Source organism: Pelophylax lessonae, assembly GCF_965119305.1.
Source record: "Pelophylax lessonae genome assembly, chromosome: 2".
NCBI classification, from domain to species: domain Eukaryota; kingdom Metazoa; phylum Chordata; class Amphibia; order Anura; family Ranidae; genus Pelophylax; species Pelophylax lessonae.
Genome location: NC_138769.1, coordinates 604,949,425 through 604,967,341, shown reverse-complemented (window position 1 = coordinate 604,967,341; position 17,917 = coordinate 604,949,425). Strand labels below are relative to the sequence as shown.

The 17,917-nt window shown below is 45.0% G+C and overlaps 1 pseudogene across 1 annotated transcript in view; it reads left to right on the top strand.

The window, feature by feature from the left end:
- The window catches only part of LOC309545699 (sterol O-acyltransferase 2-like), a 254,589-nt pseudogene that overhangs the window by 217,851 nt on the left and 18,821 nt on the right, over positions 1–17,917 (top strand). Inside the window, exons 12-14 of the transcript XR_014226162.1 lie at positions 7,418–7,516; positions 7,613–7,748; positions 8,372–8,517. The product of XR_014226162.1 is annotated as a sterol O-acyltransferase 2-like (transcript). The remainder of the gene's footprint in view (positions 1–7,417; positions 7,517–7,612; positions 7,749–8,371; positions 8,518–17,917) is intronic.

Here is a 17,917-nt window from a genome sequence, read left to right as displayed (position 1 = left end):
TCTTCCTGTCACCCCCCCCACCCTCTCTTTTACTGTCACCCCCCTCCCCTCTCTTTCTCTGTCACCCCTTCTCTCTGTCACCCCCTCTCTCTCTGTCAAATCCTCCCCCTCTGTCTTTCTCTGTCAAACCCTCTCTCTCTTTCTCGGGGGGGAGGGGGGGGGGGCGCCGATACATCTCCTCGCCAAGGGCACTGGAGAACCTAGAGATCCTGGTAAGCTGATTCCAGGGGGAAAGGGCTCGGGAGGTTATCATAACATATTTGCATGAAATAATGAGACCGTAGGCTCTGGACCTAGAGATTGGCCTGATAGATCAGGAAGGACCATGGGGCCATATAAAGGACTGAGTGGAAAACCTATAAAATGTTTTCATTGCCATGGGCTAGGACATATTGCTGCTAATTGTCCTTTAATGGGTGAACCTATGCAATGTGATAATGTTATGTTGAGAAAACGCATGCCCTTCTCTGCACAAGGGGTGTGTACTGCATCATGTCAGGAACGTGTTGAAAGACAAGTGTGTATTATTTCAGTTGATAGAAAGCCAATTACAGCTCTGCTAGATTCTGGTAGCGTGGTTACTCCGAGACAACTTTATCAGTCGCACCAAGTATCACCCTAGCACTATTGGGGTTATTTGTGTACACGGTGACACACATAACTACCAAACTGCTGTAGTTGAAATTGATACCCCATGGGGATCTGTGACACATTCTGTGGGTGTAGTACCCTCTCTGCTCCATGAGGCTATAGTGGGGAGAGATTTTACAGTTTTGGAGATTTTGGGAAAATAAAGAGGTGGGCTAGTGCTCCACCTACAGGTGAACCCAGGGAACTTAGTCCAGAACCCTTTGACTGCAAAATGGAAGACGATATTGTGGGTGTGTCTGATGTTATGCCTTTCCCTCTTTCTGTGATGGTTGGGGTACAAGAAGAGGTGGACCCTGACCCAGAGGTTGTAAATAATGAACAGGATGTTGTGCCTGGCTCTATTTCTGAAAGTGGACCAAGTGAGATGCCTGACTTCAGAAAGGACGATTTCCGTACAGAACAAATAAGATTCCACACTGACTAGAGCCAGGGAAAACATAAAAATGATAGAGGGGAAACACTTTGATCCTGATATAAGGATAAAAAAATGATTTGCTGTATCAAGTGGTAAAGCAAGGAGAGGACGCGGTGGAACAATTAGTACTCCCAAAACCAAACCGTATTGGATCTTGCTCATGTACTCATTCTGTACTCACTTTTGTTGCCAGCAGTTTAGACATTAATGGCTGTGTGTTGGATTATTTTGAGGGGGACAGCAAATTTACACTGTTATACAAGCTGTACTCTCACTACTTTACATTGTAGCAAAGTGTCATTTCTTCAGCGTTGTCACATGAAAAGATATAATAAAGTATTTACAAAAATGTGAGGGGTGTACTCACTTTTGTGAGATACTGTATGTAACACAGTTATTGTGTCAGGACTGGGATCAGAACCCCTGACCTCTGTTGTGTCCAACAGTAGCTCTCGTTGCTGAGCCACCTAAGATGCTGGACAGCATCCTGTCTAAACCCTTGGATATTTAAGCCATGCCTTTGCACTTCTTGTTTGCTAAATGATTTTGCTCTCTCCAGATGATATCTTGCTTCTTTGTGTACCTGAAGCTGTCCTTATCTCCATTACCACCCATTACTGACCTTTGGCTTGTTCCTTGACTACGTTTCCACTTGATCCCAACCCGCGATCACTGTTTTTACTGACCCTTGGTTTGTTTACTGACTGCATTTCTACTTGATTGTTACCTCCTATATCTCCTACTGGACCTTGGCTTGCTGACCTCCTAGCAGGGTGATCCTGAGGACCGCAACCTAGTACTAACACGCAGCAAAACCCATCTCCACTATCAGCAACTCTGTGAATACCAGTTAGTGCTTCAACCCCACACCTCAGGCCCGCATCATCTGCCAGGGTGACCTGCTTGTATATTTATCCAGCTGTTCGGTGGGAGCCTGCCTACTGCTATTGCTACTGGTCTCCGAGACTGACCCCTTACCGTGACATATTCAATAGCAGTACATTGCTGCTGTAGACTTTTATAGCTCAATTCCAGGTACAAAAAAATGTATTTACATACACAGATTAGACTTAACATTATGACCACCCACCATAACATTATGACCACCCACCTAATGTTGAGTATGTTCCTCTTTTGCTGCCAAAACAGCCCTGACCTTTTGAGGCATGGAAAAGTAACATCCACATGAATGGCAGGACCCAAGGTTTCCCAACAGAACATTGTCCAAAGCAAGGCACTACCTTGGATGGCTTGCCTTGTTCCCACAGTGCATTCTGGTACCATCTCTTCCCCAGATAAGGGATGGACATGCACCTGGCCATCCACATAATGTAAAAGAAGACCAGACTACCTTCTTCCATTGCTCTGTACTCCAGTTCTGATGATCACATACCCATCGTAGGTGCTTTTGGCTGTCAGCATGGGCACTCTGAGCGGCCATGCATTCCATGACCCTGTTGCTGGTTCCCCAGTTTTCCTTACTTGGACCACCTTTGGTAGATCCTGACCACTGCAGATCGAGAACATAACACAAGAGCTGCGGTTTTGGAGTTGCTCTTACCTAGTCATCTAGCCATTACAATTTAGCCCTTGTCAAATTCACTCAAATCCTTACACTTGCCCATTTTTTTCTGCTTTTAACACCTCAACTTCGGGGACAACATGTTTACTTGCAGCTTAATATATCCCACTTTCAGATGCCATTGTCACAAGATAATCAATGTTATCCACTTTACCTGTCAGCAGTCATATTGTTATGACTGATCAGTATATCTCAAATGGTAACAAAGGATATAAATTCACTTTTTGTGCACTAAATGCTTTTGCAAACCCAATTATTACCTTGTGAAAGTAATAATGATACCCTCAGTATGCTGTACATAGCTTGTGCAGAGAACAGAGCTGTTAGAGGGACCCAGCAAGTCCACCCACCACAGGCTGTCTGCAGAAAAGTAGAGATAGGTGCTGACTGAAGACTAATCCCCTGCACAAGGAGAAAGTGCAGCAGTGACCAGTCTTCAAGAAGTAAGAGGTACAGGAGTTGTATCATGCAGGATTACAGCAAATATTTAGAAGAAAAACACAAAGAAGACCAAGATTCACCTTAGAATATACATGCATCTTGTATCTAGAGAATTTATTTAGATTTTATTTTTAACCGCCTGACGCACATAGTAAAATGTCGGCGGGTAGGATCCCCTCTTGTTCTGGAACAACTTCATATGACGTCGCCCCAGTCACATCGCTCTCTAGCATGCCAATCGCGGGCGCGCTGTGTCCCCGGGTCACGGCGTAACCACGATCTCAATAAGGAGCTGATGACGCGGCTCTTTACCTATGTGATCGGCTGTGTCCAATCACAGCCAATCACATATAAACACGGAAGTGCCGGTAATCGGCTCTCCTCGCATCTCCTTGCAGGGGAGACCTGTAAAGATACTTAGGGCACTGATCATCAGTGCCCTGATTATCTTTGCTGCCCCAACAGTGCCCAATAGTGATGTCAGTCAGTGCCCATCAGTGCTACCATTCAGTGTCCATCAGTGCCACACATCAGTGCCACCTATTAGTACCGCCTATCAGTGCCCATCAATGTGGCATATTAGTGCCCTCTCATCAGTGCCCATAAGTGCCACCTCATCAATGCCCATCAGTGCTGACTCATCAGCGGACATCAGTGAAGGAGAAAAATGACTTATTTACAAAATTTTCTGACAGAAACGAAGAAACTTTTTTTTTTCAACATTTTTGGTTGTAGCAAAAAATAAAAAACCCAGTGGTGAATAAATACCACCAAAAGAAAGCTCTGAAAATTGGTCTGGGCAGGAAGGGAATGAAAATGCCCAGTATTGAGGTGGTTGAAGTGGAACTTTACCAAAAAGGGGAAATTACGCTCCCCCTCCACCTCTGCTAAATTTGGAACAGTGGCGGCGCATCCATTAGGGGCGCACTGGCGCCGCCCCTCCCCCCCCCCCCCTCATCCATGCATCCGGCCACCTAATCTACATGCAGGGTGCCAGATGCATGAATTCCAAAGAGGGTTTTTTTTTTTTTTTTAAGCACGTGATTAGAGCCAGAGTCTCTAATAGGCTTCAAAAAAGGGTGGGCCCGGGGCACGGGGCACAGAGCACTGCGCCCTGAGCCCACCCAATTGTGTGATAATAGCGAATTAATAAAAAAAGGGGGGTGAGAGGGATAGGTGGCGCAGCCTAAAGGGAGAGTAGTGAGTGGTATTTCAATCTGGTGCACCACAACCAGAAAAATATATATATGAAAATAAGGGAATGTGTAATATAAGTAATAGTTGTTAAATAAATAAATATATAAACCTCAGGTGAATACAAATAATTGATATTGATATTGTTTAAAATGACATGTGTTGAAGGTTTAAAGTGTGTAAGTGACACTGTGAACAACAATATAATACACCAGAATCATAAAAAATATAAAAATGCAAACAAGTACATACGGCTAAATATGTTCAATCCATAAAAAATCCTTCTTTAACACTACTCCAGAAAGTGACTAAGTGCCTAAAAAGTGATAAGTGCTGTGGACCATTACACAGAAATGTGTTATTGGTGATATGCCCCAAACACAATAACGTGAAAAAGTGCTGTAAATAGGACACTTTAAAAAATATGAATAAATATCTAGTCCATAAAAATATTTGTCCCAAACAAACATGAAGGTGGATGGCGGAAATGAAAGTGCTCGTGCTCCCCGCTCTCCCAGGACCACACTCACCAGAACGAAAAACCCCTGCAGGGGTGTCACGTCTCAGTCGCTGGATGAGTCTGGTTTTTTGAATGAAAGGCTTTTTTAGATGCAGCCGGTGCTTGCCTTGTAAAGTCAATAAGAAGCAACCTAAGAAAATAACTAGTTTTAGGTCTCTGGCAAATAATAATACAGTAAAACCTTGGTTTGAGAGTAACTTGGTTTAAGAGCGCTTTGCAAGACAAGCAAAATTTTCAAATAAATTTTGACTTGATATACAAGCGATGTCTTGATATACAAGTAGTCTCAAGTCACAGCTGAGTATAAAAGAGAAGAGTGTAGCAATATGGTTAAATTTAATGAAGGTTCAACATTTAGCAACTCACATGGTTGATGATAGGAACAGGCACATCTAACGATGCAGGCATCCGGGGTAAAGCTGTCCACATAGGACCATCCTCCACACCGCCATCTACGTCATCCTTTCCATGCTGCCCCTCGCTTTCAGATCGCTTTACTGCAGGGTGGTCTTCCCGGTCAGGATTACAGACTAGCAGCCGGCGGTGCGGTGGATGGTCTATGTGGACAGCTTTACCCCGGATGCCTGCATACTTAGATGTGCCTGTTTTATTCATCAACCATGTGAGTTGCTAAATGTTGTACCTTTATTAAATGGAACCATATTGCTACACTTAGAGGCACCTCTCTTCTCTTTGATACCCTGTAGCTCCTGCTGGATTTTGCTTCCAATCCCCTTGTGGAAGCGGCTATTTGTGGATGGACATTTTATGGTTACACAACCTATCGCAATGCAATAATCTTTTTATATGGACTATAAATTGAAGGATTTATGAATAAATGGTTGTGGAACGAATCATCTGAGTTTCCATTATTTCTTATGGGGAAATTTGCTTTGATATAAGAGTGCTTTGGATTACAAGCATGTTTCCGGAACGAATTATGCTCGCAATCCAAGGTTTTACTGTATATTTCAAATCAAATAACTTATTACATGTAATACCACTCACGAAACTTACACGATTGAGTGCCCGTGTCAGCTGTAACATGTAGGGAGGACTACTAGAACCCTGTTCGTTAAAATTAGGGAACATATTAATAACATCAGGAAGGGGTTTCCTAAACATAGTCTCTCCAGGCATTTTTTGGAAGTCCACAATAATCCTATAGACTGATATTCTATAGGATAGATGCTATTAAGAGTTTTTGGAGAGGGGATAATAAGAAGATCAAAGTGTCTGAGAATGAAACAAAGTGGATATACAGTATAGGTTAGGATCCTTGCAACCAAAAGGACTGAACATCGACATAGACCTGAACTGTTTTATTTCTCATTTTTTAAATTTTTTAACCTTTATTATGATTAGACACATATTCCCTCTTCCTCAGCTTATGAGCCATGTCCCTTGTAACGTGTGGGTATAGTTACTTCCCATCATAGAGCATGGGACGCATAGATGGGCACCATTTTAACTATTAGGTTAAATATCGATATACATCTGATCTATTTATGTCTAATTCCATTTTATGGCAAGTTATTTATTTTCTCTTTTACAACTTACAGCCTATGTCCTCTGTTCCTTGTTTTCATACATGCATGAGTCCACCTCCCACTTAGACTGATAAAATACACACATCACCTTTTTTGGTTTTTAGATTATATTTATCCCTCTTCAGTAAGAAGTTTGGTTACTTACGCAGGGGGACACGGAGGAGACTGAGGGGGGAAACTGCCACCATCTCCACATATCAGTCTGGGGGTAGCACAGGGTGAGTGAACTGGCAAATTACAAATACCCACACCGACAAATGAGGGGGTGTGGTTATGGTGCGCAGTGTGGGCTGGAGCGATTGGGGGGGGGGTTCCGTGGTCAGGTCTGCCTGACACCCCCCGCCCCGACCGATGGAGCACCAGCAACCACTGATTTGGAATATGTTTTTTTGGCATTCTCGCTCCCCTCGGATTACCTAGACTCCATATCAACTGTTATGTGATCACTCAGCTCCAGCACACTCTGCCACATAAACGATCTGTGCAAGATAAATGTACAAGACAATCAATAGCTGTGTATAGAGGGAGAACAGTGCTTACTACAGAGGTGGGCAGGAGCAGTCTCCTGGAGGGCGAGGGCAGGTGCAGGGTGTGTTAATGAGGTCAGCTGGTGAACTCCTTCCTTCTAATGGTTTTCGTATCCTAAGGGTTGAACAGCAGGAAGTAATGGAGTTTTCTTCAGGAGACACTGGAGGCTGAGGTAAAGCCTGCTCTAGAACATAAAGAAAGCTTTTTCTTTTAGGAAACAGAGGTACATTAATGGTATACTGGTACAAAGGGAGGCCTTTAAGCTGAACTGAGAATTGGTCAATTTATCAACTATGTCATCCGAAGAAGTTTTTGTGATTTACAAGTACAGCTGAGCAGAATTACAAATTTATGAGGGGAAAGCAATAAACCTATATCAAATTTAATTGTGTATATATGTAGTGGCTTTTGTCTGTTGTTTCACTTTAACATGTACTTTAGCAAATTACAGAATATAATTTATTGGGCAACACAAGCATTTTTCTTTTCTCCAGTCTTAAATTATACCGGTTATTATTGTTGTTTTGTTTATTCAGGACTGGTGGAATTCCACTTCATTCTCAAACTATTACCGGACATGGAATGTGTTGGTCCATGATTGGCTCTTTTATTATGTGTACCAAGACCTTCTGTGGGTAAGGAACTGGTAGGGAGACAAAATTAGACCACTTTTAAAAATAAGTTTCATCTTTAAAAAACGTGATTGATTTTCTTTTTAATTTTGTTTTCAGCTGCTGAATAACAAGTTTCGGTCAGGAGTTATGCTGGTCGTGTTTCTCATTTCTGCTTCTGTGCATGAATATGCCTTCACAGTGTCACTTGGGTATTTTTACCCGGTTATGTTTTGCCTCTTTGCTATTTTAGGAGGTACAGATGGAGGTCATTCTTAAGCTTAACCTTTTATTATTGGTATTGTTGGTATCAAGTGGCAGGAATGTGGGTTTTAGGTTACAGTTTGGCTCAATTTGGATTTATGAAAATCTTGCAGGTCTCTTCTGCTTGTGTTTTTGAAGGTTCAAATGAAGTGGGTTTTATCAGAAACCACCAAACATGGTGGAAGAAGTGCAAGTCTCTAATTTAACATAAAAAAACATCACTGCAAGCCGTTTAATAAAATAATAATAATAATAATAATAAATATAAAATTAGAATATCATCAAAAAGTTAATTTATTTCAAGAATTCAATTCAAAAGGTGAAACTCCTATTTTATATAGATGCGTCACACACACAGTGATATATTTCAAGCATTTCTTTCTTTTAATTTTGATGATTATGGCTTACAGTTAGTGAAAACCCAAAATTCAGTATCTCAAAAAATTAGAAAATGACATAAGACCAAAAATGCTGAAGAAGCTTGATAAAGACTACGATTGTTGTAGTAGACTTGATTTTTTTCTTTTTGCTCTGGTTTGCATACAGTATGTTATGTATAGAAATATTTGTACTGTGAATAACTAATCTCTTTCTGTATATTCTTGTGTTTTTTAGTCCTGTTTAATTTTGCAATCAATGACAAGCGAAAAAGTCCAGTGTTCAATGTAATAGTATGGGCCTTCCTGTTCATTGGTCAGGGCATCCAGATTTGTCTATACAGTCAGGAATGGTATGCACAGATCCATTGTCCACTCACAGAGGTACATTAACCTTTTGATCATTTCAGCAATATTATATGTTTATCAATAATAGTATCTATTATGTAAGATAATATTAAAACAAAGCAGCCATATATCGCTCACAGTATTCATTTCAAAGTATAGCTCAGAGTGATTCAACCTTGATGGCTAGATTTACTCTATACTAGACTTATCTTGGATCTAGTATTATCTGGTGTGTTCTTATGCAGATATTGTTATCTGGTATTGGGTACAAAACTCTGTAATATTTTAAAGCAGGGCATATGCAAACTGTTTTTATTGTTAAAATCAAGAATGAAACCAGATGAATATAAATGTATGTTGGGGAGGAAAAAAACAAATCAGGACGGAAAGCCTGCTGTAAATTAGATCAACTGCCGTTTTCTGTATAATTTTTGATAATCTGTATGTAGAGCAAACTCTTAAAGATGATGTATGGTGTATATAAAAACCAAACCTACATACTCCCCTCAACCGGATTAGACTGATGCTGCAGCTGTCCCATGCTGGCTCTAAGTCCGAGAACTGAGTGATCGTGTGACTGCTGATCGTTCAGTTCGTGGTACCTTTAGAATGGAGAATAGTGACTGCCAGTCACTGTTCTCCACTTTGTCTCTCCTGCTCACTGGAGTGCTGGGCTGGAGAGGAGGCCAGGAGTATCTGGCTTCGGATCTCAGCCAAGCGCTAAGTTTCACAGCCAGCTGTCAATGAGGTTTGGTTGAGATCCTTCCAGAGTCTGCAGCAGCTCTGTGATGTCAGCTGACAGTGGACTTTAGCACACTGTTGGCTGATTCTGTGTCAAAGGAGAGCAAAAGTAAGTATACTCCTGTGACTCACAAGAGAAAAAAAAAAGCTTTGGCCATACTTCTCTTTTAAGTAGATTTGCGTTTCTTGAATGGATGACTTCAAAAAGAAGTGCAGCTGAATCTGCCACCTCAAATTTGAACATGGTACTGTGTTGATGGATCATACTTATCATACTTCATACTGTAGTTGACATTAGAGCTGCAGGATTCTCAATAAAATCAGAATCATGATTTTTTTTTTTGTTTAGAATAAAGATTACGATCCTCAGCGTAACATCATATTTCACATTATACAAATAAATTGAGCTAAATTTATTGTTTCGTTTTTTTTTTTTTTTTTATTAATTGAAGTGTATTTTTTCCCAACAAATTGCATTTGAAAGACCACTGCGCAAATGCAGTGTTATATAAAAAATATTGCAACGATCGCCATTTTATTCTCTAAGATCTCTGCTAAAAAATATATTTATTTTCGTACATCACGGGACACAGAACCATAAATCATAACATATGGGTTATATAGCCACCTACAGGTGAAGGACACTGGCAACCAATTAGAAAGGATGTCCCCCGATATATCCCCACCCACACAGGAAGTAGCTCCATTTTTTCGCCAGTGTCTAAAGGTGATGGTCATGGTGGGAGAGTCTCTCCCCATTTCTCTTCAAAGAAGAAAGAAAATATGCTACATACCCCGATCAAAGATCACTCAATCTAAGGGGATAGCTATCAGATTCATCCAAAGCAGTCGATGGACTAAAAAGATGGTGCCTGAACCTCGGGAAGCAGATACAAGGTTGTGCCTGTAATGCTGTCCTTTTTAGGCGCTGGACCCTGGGATCCAGACCCTTGGAATACAAAACCCCAAAGGCGCTCCGTGCAGGGTGCTCTACAGGTCCAAGGCCATGGCCCCTCTAAAACAAGGGGACCCAGTCTTTGAAGGTCGCCAAAACAAAGCTCGCCGTGATGGGTGAAGATTGGATTCCTGTTTTAAACAGGATCCTGCGGCAGGACTGGTGAATCCAATTTAAAATAATATGTACACGTACAGCTAACCTTGAAGGCAAAAATTGCAGGCATAATTGCAAATTGTAAATATGTTATGCACTGCTCCCTTTAAAAAGATAACAGAGACTGAGTGCCATGCAGAGGCGTACCTAGGGTCTCCAGCGCCCTTAGTGAGGAACTGTATCGGCGCCCCCCCCCCCCCCAGGGAGAGAGAGTTTTACAGAGAGAGGGGGTGACCGAGAGAAGGGATGACAGAGAGAGAGAGAGAGAGGGGGATGAGAGAGATGGCGGGTTACAGAGAGAGAGAGAGAGGGCGGGTGACAGAGAGAGAATGGGCAGGTGACAGAGAGAGAGAGAGAGAGAAGGGGCGGGTGACAGGGAGAGAGAGAGAGAAGGGGCGGGTGACAGGGAGAGAGAGAGGGCAGGTGACAGGGAGAGAGAGAGAGAGAGAGAGAGAGGGCAGGTGACAGGGAGAGAGAGGGCAGGGGAGAGAGAGAGAGAGAGAGAGAGGGCAGGGGAGAGAGAGAGAGAGAGGGCAGGGGACAGGCTTCTCTCAGCAACCTACCACCATCATTTAAATGGTCAAAACAGTCTGCCACAAAATACAGAGAGGTAACTGACAGACCTGACATTAAAAAACAGCTTGAAAACTTTCAAAACAACAACTATGAGGTAAGCCCACGAGGCGTGAACCAGGCAGCAAAGGACTTCCATAATATACTATACACCATAGCAGAAACAGCCCAGCTGAAAAAAGCCAACTGCAAGAAAACATTCAACAAACAATCCAATAAATGGTTCGACAAAGAATGCAAAGCATTAAGGAACACCTTACGAACAGCCTCCAATAACAAACACAGAGACCCCGACAACAGCGACCTAAGGATAGCCCACGGCATTCTTCAGAAACAATACAAACTAATCCTTAAAGAGAAAAAGCAAAACTTCATCTCCAACAACCTTCAACAGTTAGAAGAGGCACTTCAGGAAAATTCTTTCTGGGAAATATGGAAGAATATCGGCTCAACACCCAGGAAAAACAACCTCCACATCCAAAATGGCGACATCTGGCTCACTTACTTTAAGAACCTCTACAAAGATATCCCAGAAGAGGAGTTAACTGCAGAACAAAAAGACATCATCAAAAGACTACACGATATGGAGGAAAAAATCAAGGACTTCCAAAACCCCCTGGATGTACCAATTACACTATAAGAAGTAATAGAGAAAATCCAACACCTGCAAACTAAAAAAGCCAGTGGGATGGATGGAATCCTGCCTGAAATGATTAAACATGGCTCCCCAGACGTACATGCTGCAATATGTAAAGTGTTCAATCTGGTACTGAGTGCTGGTCACTACCCTAAAATATGGAACCAAGGCCTCATAACACCCATCCATAAGAGTGGAGACCAGTATGATCCAGAAAACTACAGAGGGATATGTGTCAGCAGCACATTAGGGAAACTATTCAACAGTATCCTCAACAAACGGATCCTCAACTTCCTGACACTACACAACGTCCTCAGCAGAAGTCAGGCAGGGTTCATGCCAAACCATCGCACTACAGACCACATCTACACCCTGCACAGTCTGATCAAGAACCATGTCCACAATACAAGACATGGGAAGATATTTGCCTGTTTTGTGGACTTTAAGAAGGCCTTTGATTCAGTGTGGCACCCAGGCTTATTCCTCAAACTATTGGAGAGTGGAATAGGAGGGAAAACATATGATGTCATCAAGGGTTCATATACAGAGAACAGCTGCATCGTAAAGGTGAATGGAAAAAGAACAGAGCACTTCCGGCAGGCCAGAGGAGTCAGACAGGGCTGCAGTCTAAGTCCAACCCTCTTCAACATCTACATCAATGAACTGGATGGAGCTCTAGAATCCTCTCCAGCACCTGGACTGACTCTGCATGACACCAAGGTGAATTTCCTGCTGTATGCAGATGACCTCCTACTTCTGTCACCAACAGAGAAAGGCCTACAAGACAGCCTGGAATTGCTGGAGAAATATAGCGCCACATGGGCACTACCTATCAACCCAAAGAAAACAAAAATCATGGTCTTCCAAAAAAAGAACACAAAGAGCTCTTCATTTACACTAAACAGCCGCACTCGAGGAAACTAACAACTACACTTACCTCGGCCTAGAAATCAACCAATCAGGAAGTTTCAAGCCAGCCATAGAGGCACTAAAAGACAAGGCACGCAGAGCCTTCTATGCCATCAGGAGACAGCTGTATCACCTAAAACCCCCAGTGAGAGTCTGGCTTAGAATCTTTGATAGCGTCATCACCCCAATCCTTCTTTACGGCAGTGAGATTTGGGGTCCTGTCCTCTACCCAGACCAATTCAAATGGGACTCAAGCCCGACAGAAATATTCCATGTGGAATTCTGCAAGCACCTCCTCCAAGTCCACCGGAGCACCTCTAACAGTGCCTGCCGGTCTGAGCTGGGCAGATTTCCCTTACTTCTTGCAATACAGAAGAGGGCGCTATCATTCTGGGATCATCTACAAAAAAGCAGTCCTGACTCGTACCATCATAAGGCCCTACTGACCGATAAGAACCAGCCCAAGCCTAGCGGCCTGCAACAACTCATCAGCGCCTTGTCTATCCCAACCTCCCAACAGTCTGGCCTGACAAAATCACAAATAAAAAACATAACAAATTATTCGGAAGAAAAATATGTTGAAGAATGGAGAAATGAAATAACAAACTCGAAGAAACTAACTGTTTACCAGTCACTGCAGAGAGACTACAAACTGGCCCCATACCTGGAGGGGCTACAAGAGCCCAAAGACAGACCCTGAGCCTGTACAGACTAAGCGCCCACAGCCTGGAAATGGAATTAGGACGGCACAGACAAACCTACAAGCCCAGGGAGAGCAGATTGTGCCAGCAGTGTGACCAGGGGGTCCTGGAGGACGAGGACCACTTCCTGCTACAGTGCCCTAAGTACTCATCAGTGAGGGACACTCACTTCCAGAGACTCTGCTTTCATCCCGGACTTCCATTCTATAGAAGAGAAGAGGAAACTCCAAATCCTACTGGGAGAAGAGGAGCCAATGGTGAGAATAGCTGCACAATATCACAATATGTGACAGCGTGTCACAGACTGAGAGGGACATGAAAAACTGAGGACTTAAAAATCCTTTACATGGACCCACCCCCCATTCCCCCTTTATATTACCCCCCCCCCCCGCCAACTCAACTGCTTTGGCAATGCTAAAATGTATTTGGTCCTGCCAATAAAGCTTATTTGAATTGAATTGAATTGAAAGAGGGTGATGGAGAGAGGGGGGGGTGACAGGGAGAAAGAGGGCGTGACAGGGGAGAGAGTGGGTGACAGGGAGAGAGAGAGGGGGGTGACAGGGAGAGAGAGAGAGAGATGGGAGAGAGAGAGGGGGGGGTGACAGGGAGAGAGAGAGGGGGCTGACAGGGAGAGAAAGAGGGGGGTGACCAGTGGCGGCTGGTGCTCAAAATTTTTGGGTGGGCGCAAAAAGAAAAATGTAATAGGTATTGATTTGCGGCAAAAAACACAGTAAAAAATTGCGTTCGCCACATTGTAATTGATGAGAAATGACTCTCGCTGGGATACCAGAACTGGGTGCACCTAGCCTTCAGTAGCGTTTTTAAAGGTACAGATGGATTTTTTTTTACATGACAACGCCAATATATGACCCATGGAATTGTCTAGTTTAGAGGTCTCCAAACTGCGGACTGGGACCAGATGTGGCCCTTTGCTTGCTTTTATCCAGCCCTTGGGGCACTATTTCATCTACTGATACCAACAATGGGGCATAATTCCACCCACTCACACCAATAAAGGGACACAATTCCTCCTAATAACACGAAATGATGGGGCACAATTACTCCCAATGGAACCAACAATGAGGCAAAATTTAATTTCACTGACACCAAATATGGGGCATTATTTTTCCCACTTCTATCGGGACTCTCAATAGCCACAGTCTGCCCCCCCTAAAGTCTGAAGGACAGTAAAATGGCCCTTTGTTTGGAGACCCCTGGTCTAGCTGGACACTGCACACAGACAAACACACAGCGTGACTGTACATAGCATACAGGCAGATATGATCAGAAGCCAAAGCCAAAACAGGTCAGTCCAGAATACCAAAGACAGAAGAGATTAGCTCAAATGCAGGAACAGGCAGGCTTGTAATAAGTATATACCTGGCCACAGTTTCTGCTTTAATGCAGAAAACCAAGCAAACCAAATCCCATTTTAATCCCAGACCAAATACCATACATACAGTATATGTGGTTACAGATACACACTAGTCAGTAGAGTAAATTCTTCAGCAGATCTATGTTGTTAACAAACAAACAGAAGGAAGTGAGGATAATTAACATCTGCGGTCAGACAGGTATTAAATGCATGTTGATATCTTATCTCTTTCCTGGTGATAACTGCACTGCAGAATCACTTACCTCCTGTCCTGCTCTTGGGCTGGCCTGGCTGTCTCTCTCACGAGTCACGCCGACTGGACAACCGACACTGCCTGGAGGCTGGCGTGCTGCTGGCTGGCTGCTCTCTCTGCTCCTGCCCAGGACTCGGAGTCGGGAGAATCGGTCGGATTCTGGCACTCTGGTGACTGCTGCTGGTCTCTCCTCTCACGAGTCACGCCGACTGGATGACCGACTGTGTCAGTGCCTGGCATGGTGCTGGCTGGCTGCTCTCTCTGCTCCTGCCTGGGACCTAGGAGTCGGGAGACTCGATCGGACTCTGGTGACTGCTGGTCTCTCCTGTCATCTGGACGTCTTTTCTTCCTTCTTCCTCCTTGTCGTCCTGCTGCATGCGCACCGCTGCCCTCCATCACTTCCCTCCTCAGTCTGACCGCGGGCAGGAAGGTGACGTCGGGACGGTGCATGACTAACGCACCACCCCCCACCCGACATCACCCGGGATGTCCTCTATGATTGGTCCAGGCTGGAGTCTGGACCAATCACAGCCAGGACAGCGCCAAAGTGGGGAGTGTCGGGGCGCATTGCTCTGCGCCCCGATGACCCCCAGAAGAGCGCCAATCGGCGCCTCTGCAAGTCGAAGGTGGGGTCAAAAACTCCACCCCCCCCATACCCAGCACTAGGTCCGACGCCCCTAGTGGGCGAAAAATAGACATTTTTTTATCTAATCTTTTTTTTCTTCTTTTTTTTGGGGGGAGGCACCCCTGCGCCCCCTTTTGGCCGGCCGTCACTGGGGGTGACAGGGGGAGAGAAAGAGGGGGTGACAGGGAGAGAGAGGGGGTGACAGGGAGGGAGAAAGAGAGAGGGCAGGTGACGGGGAGAGAGAGAGGGCAGGTGACAGGGAGTGAGAGAGGGGGTGACAGGGAGTGAAAGAGGGGGGTGACAGGGAGTGAGAGAGGGCAGGTGACAGGGAGAGAGAGAGATATGGCAGGTGACAGGGAGAGAGAGAGAGATATGGCAGGTGACAGGGAGAGAGAGAGAGATATGGCAGGTGACAGGGAGAGAGAGAGAGATATGGCAGGTGACAGGGAGAGAGAGAGAGATATGGCAGGTGACAGGGAGAGAGAGAGAGAGAGAGAGAGAGAGAGAGAGAGAGGGCAGGTCACAGGGAGAGAGAGGGGGTGACAGGGAGAGAGAGGGCAGGTGACAGGGAGAGAGAGACAGGGCAGGTGACAGGAAGAGAGAGAGAGAGAGAGGGCAGGTGACAGGGAGAGACGGCAGGTGACAGGGAGAGAGAGAGGGCAGGTGACAGGGAGAGAGAGAGAGGGCAGGTGACAGGGAGCAAGAGGGGGGCGACGGGGTGAGAAGGGGGTGATGGGGAGTGAGAGGGGGTGACGGGGAGTGAGAGGGGGGTGACAGGGAGTGAGAAGGGGGTGACAGGGAGTGAGAGGGGGTGACAGGGCCTGATACACCGCACCCTGTCACACATACCGGTCCGCACACTCTCCATCATACTTCACCGCATCCTAGCCCGGCTCCCCGCATACACCTACTCTCACCCCCCCCCCGTGAACCTGTGACTGGGTGCGCTCCCCCTCACCTCCGATCAGCACAGCTGCAGCATCTCGCGGAAACGCGCTCCGCTCATCTCAGCAGCCGAGGGCAGCACTTGTCCACGAACAGCCGGGTGGCCGGGTACAGCCACCTTAGAGTACAAACACAGAGCAGGGGGCGGGGCCGGATCACATCTATAGCTGGAAATATGGGCGGAAGGCGAGGTGAATAAAAGGGGGGGGCTCCGGCCAGAACGGAGGAACGGCATTTCACTGCTACACTGCCAATGTTTTTGCGCCCCCCCCTCGGCCTACGCCCCTGGCGGGCGCTGTTCTGGCCAACCCCACGGTACGCCCCTGGTGCCATGTGAGTCTCTGCATGAGACTATGGATGTTAAGCCTAGGCAAAATACATCCTGTTAAGCTTTACTTCTGTGCTTGTTTTTCTAACACACCGTTTTCACCCTGTGCTGATAACCTAATAGGCATCAGCTGTGACAAAGCAATCTGTGCATGAGACTGTGGATCTGGACCTTTTTAGTAAACGAGTGGCCGAGACTCTTTCCCCTCATCGTACATACGACTGGCCAATTGAACTACTTCCAGGAGCCGAGATTCCGTTTGGTCGGATCTTCCCTTTATCAGAACGTGAATTGGAGGCACTGAAGGAATACGTGGATGAAAGCCTAAAGAAAGGGTTCATCCATCCATCTACATCCACAGCAGGGACAAATTTTCTTTGTGGAAAAGAAGGACCACTCTCTCTGCCCCTGTGTGGACTACCGGGAACTGAATAAGGTTACGGTCAAAAAACATTATCCTCTTCTTCTTGTACCAGAACTTTACCAAAGATTTAGGTCAGCCTCCATTTTCACCAAGTAACACTTACGAGGGGCCTATAATTTGGTCCATATTGGTGAGGGGGATGAGTGGAAAACAGCGTTCCGCACCAGGTTTGGGCATTTTGAATATCTGGTGATGCCATTCCAACTTTGTAAACGATACATTCTGAGACTGGTTAGATATATTTATTATTGCCTACCTGGACGACCTCTTGATTTTCTCTGCATCTCTGGACCAACATCGGGGATACGTCAAAGACGTTCTCGGCCGTCTAGGCCAACATGGACTATACACCAAGCCTGAGAAGTGCGAATTTGAGCGGCAAAGTATCCAGTTTCTAGGCTTAGTAATTTCCACTGAAGGAATTAAGATGGATCCTCAAAAAGTCTCAGCCATCTTGGACTGGCCAGCCCGTTCAGACAAAAAAGGGTCCAGCGCTTCGCAGGTTTGGCAAATTTCTATAGGAGATTTATCAAGGGATTCTATGATGTCATTTCCCCCATTACATAGCTCAGGAAACAGAATACTCGGTTCTGTTGGTCTCCTGAAGCACAGGCCGCCTTTTCAACTTTGAAAAGACTTTTAACAACTGCTCCCATCCTGAGTCACCCAAATCCTGCCCTACTTTATCTCCTTGAAGTGGATGCGTCAGAAGTAGCTGTGGGGGGCAGTTATTTCACAAAGGCAGGGTATTAAAGATCTAATACATCTTATAGCCTTCTTCTCTCATAAGCTTTCCCCGGCAGAAAAGAACTAT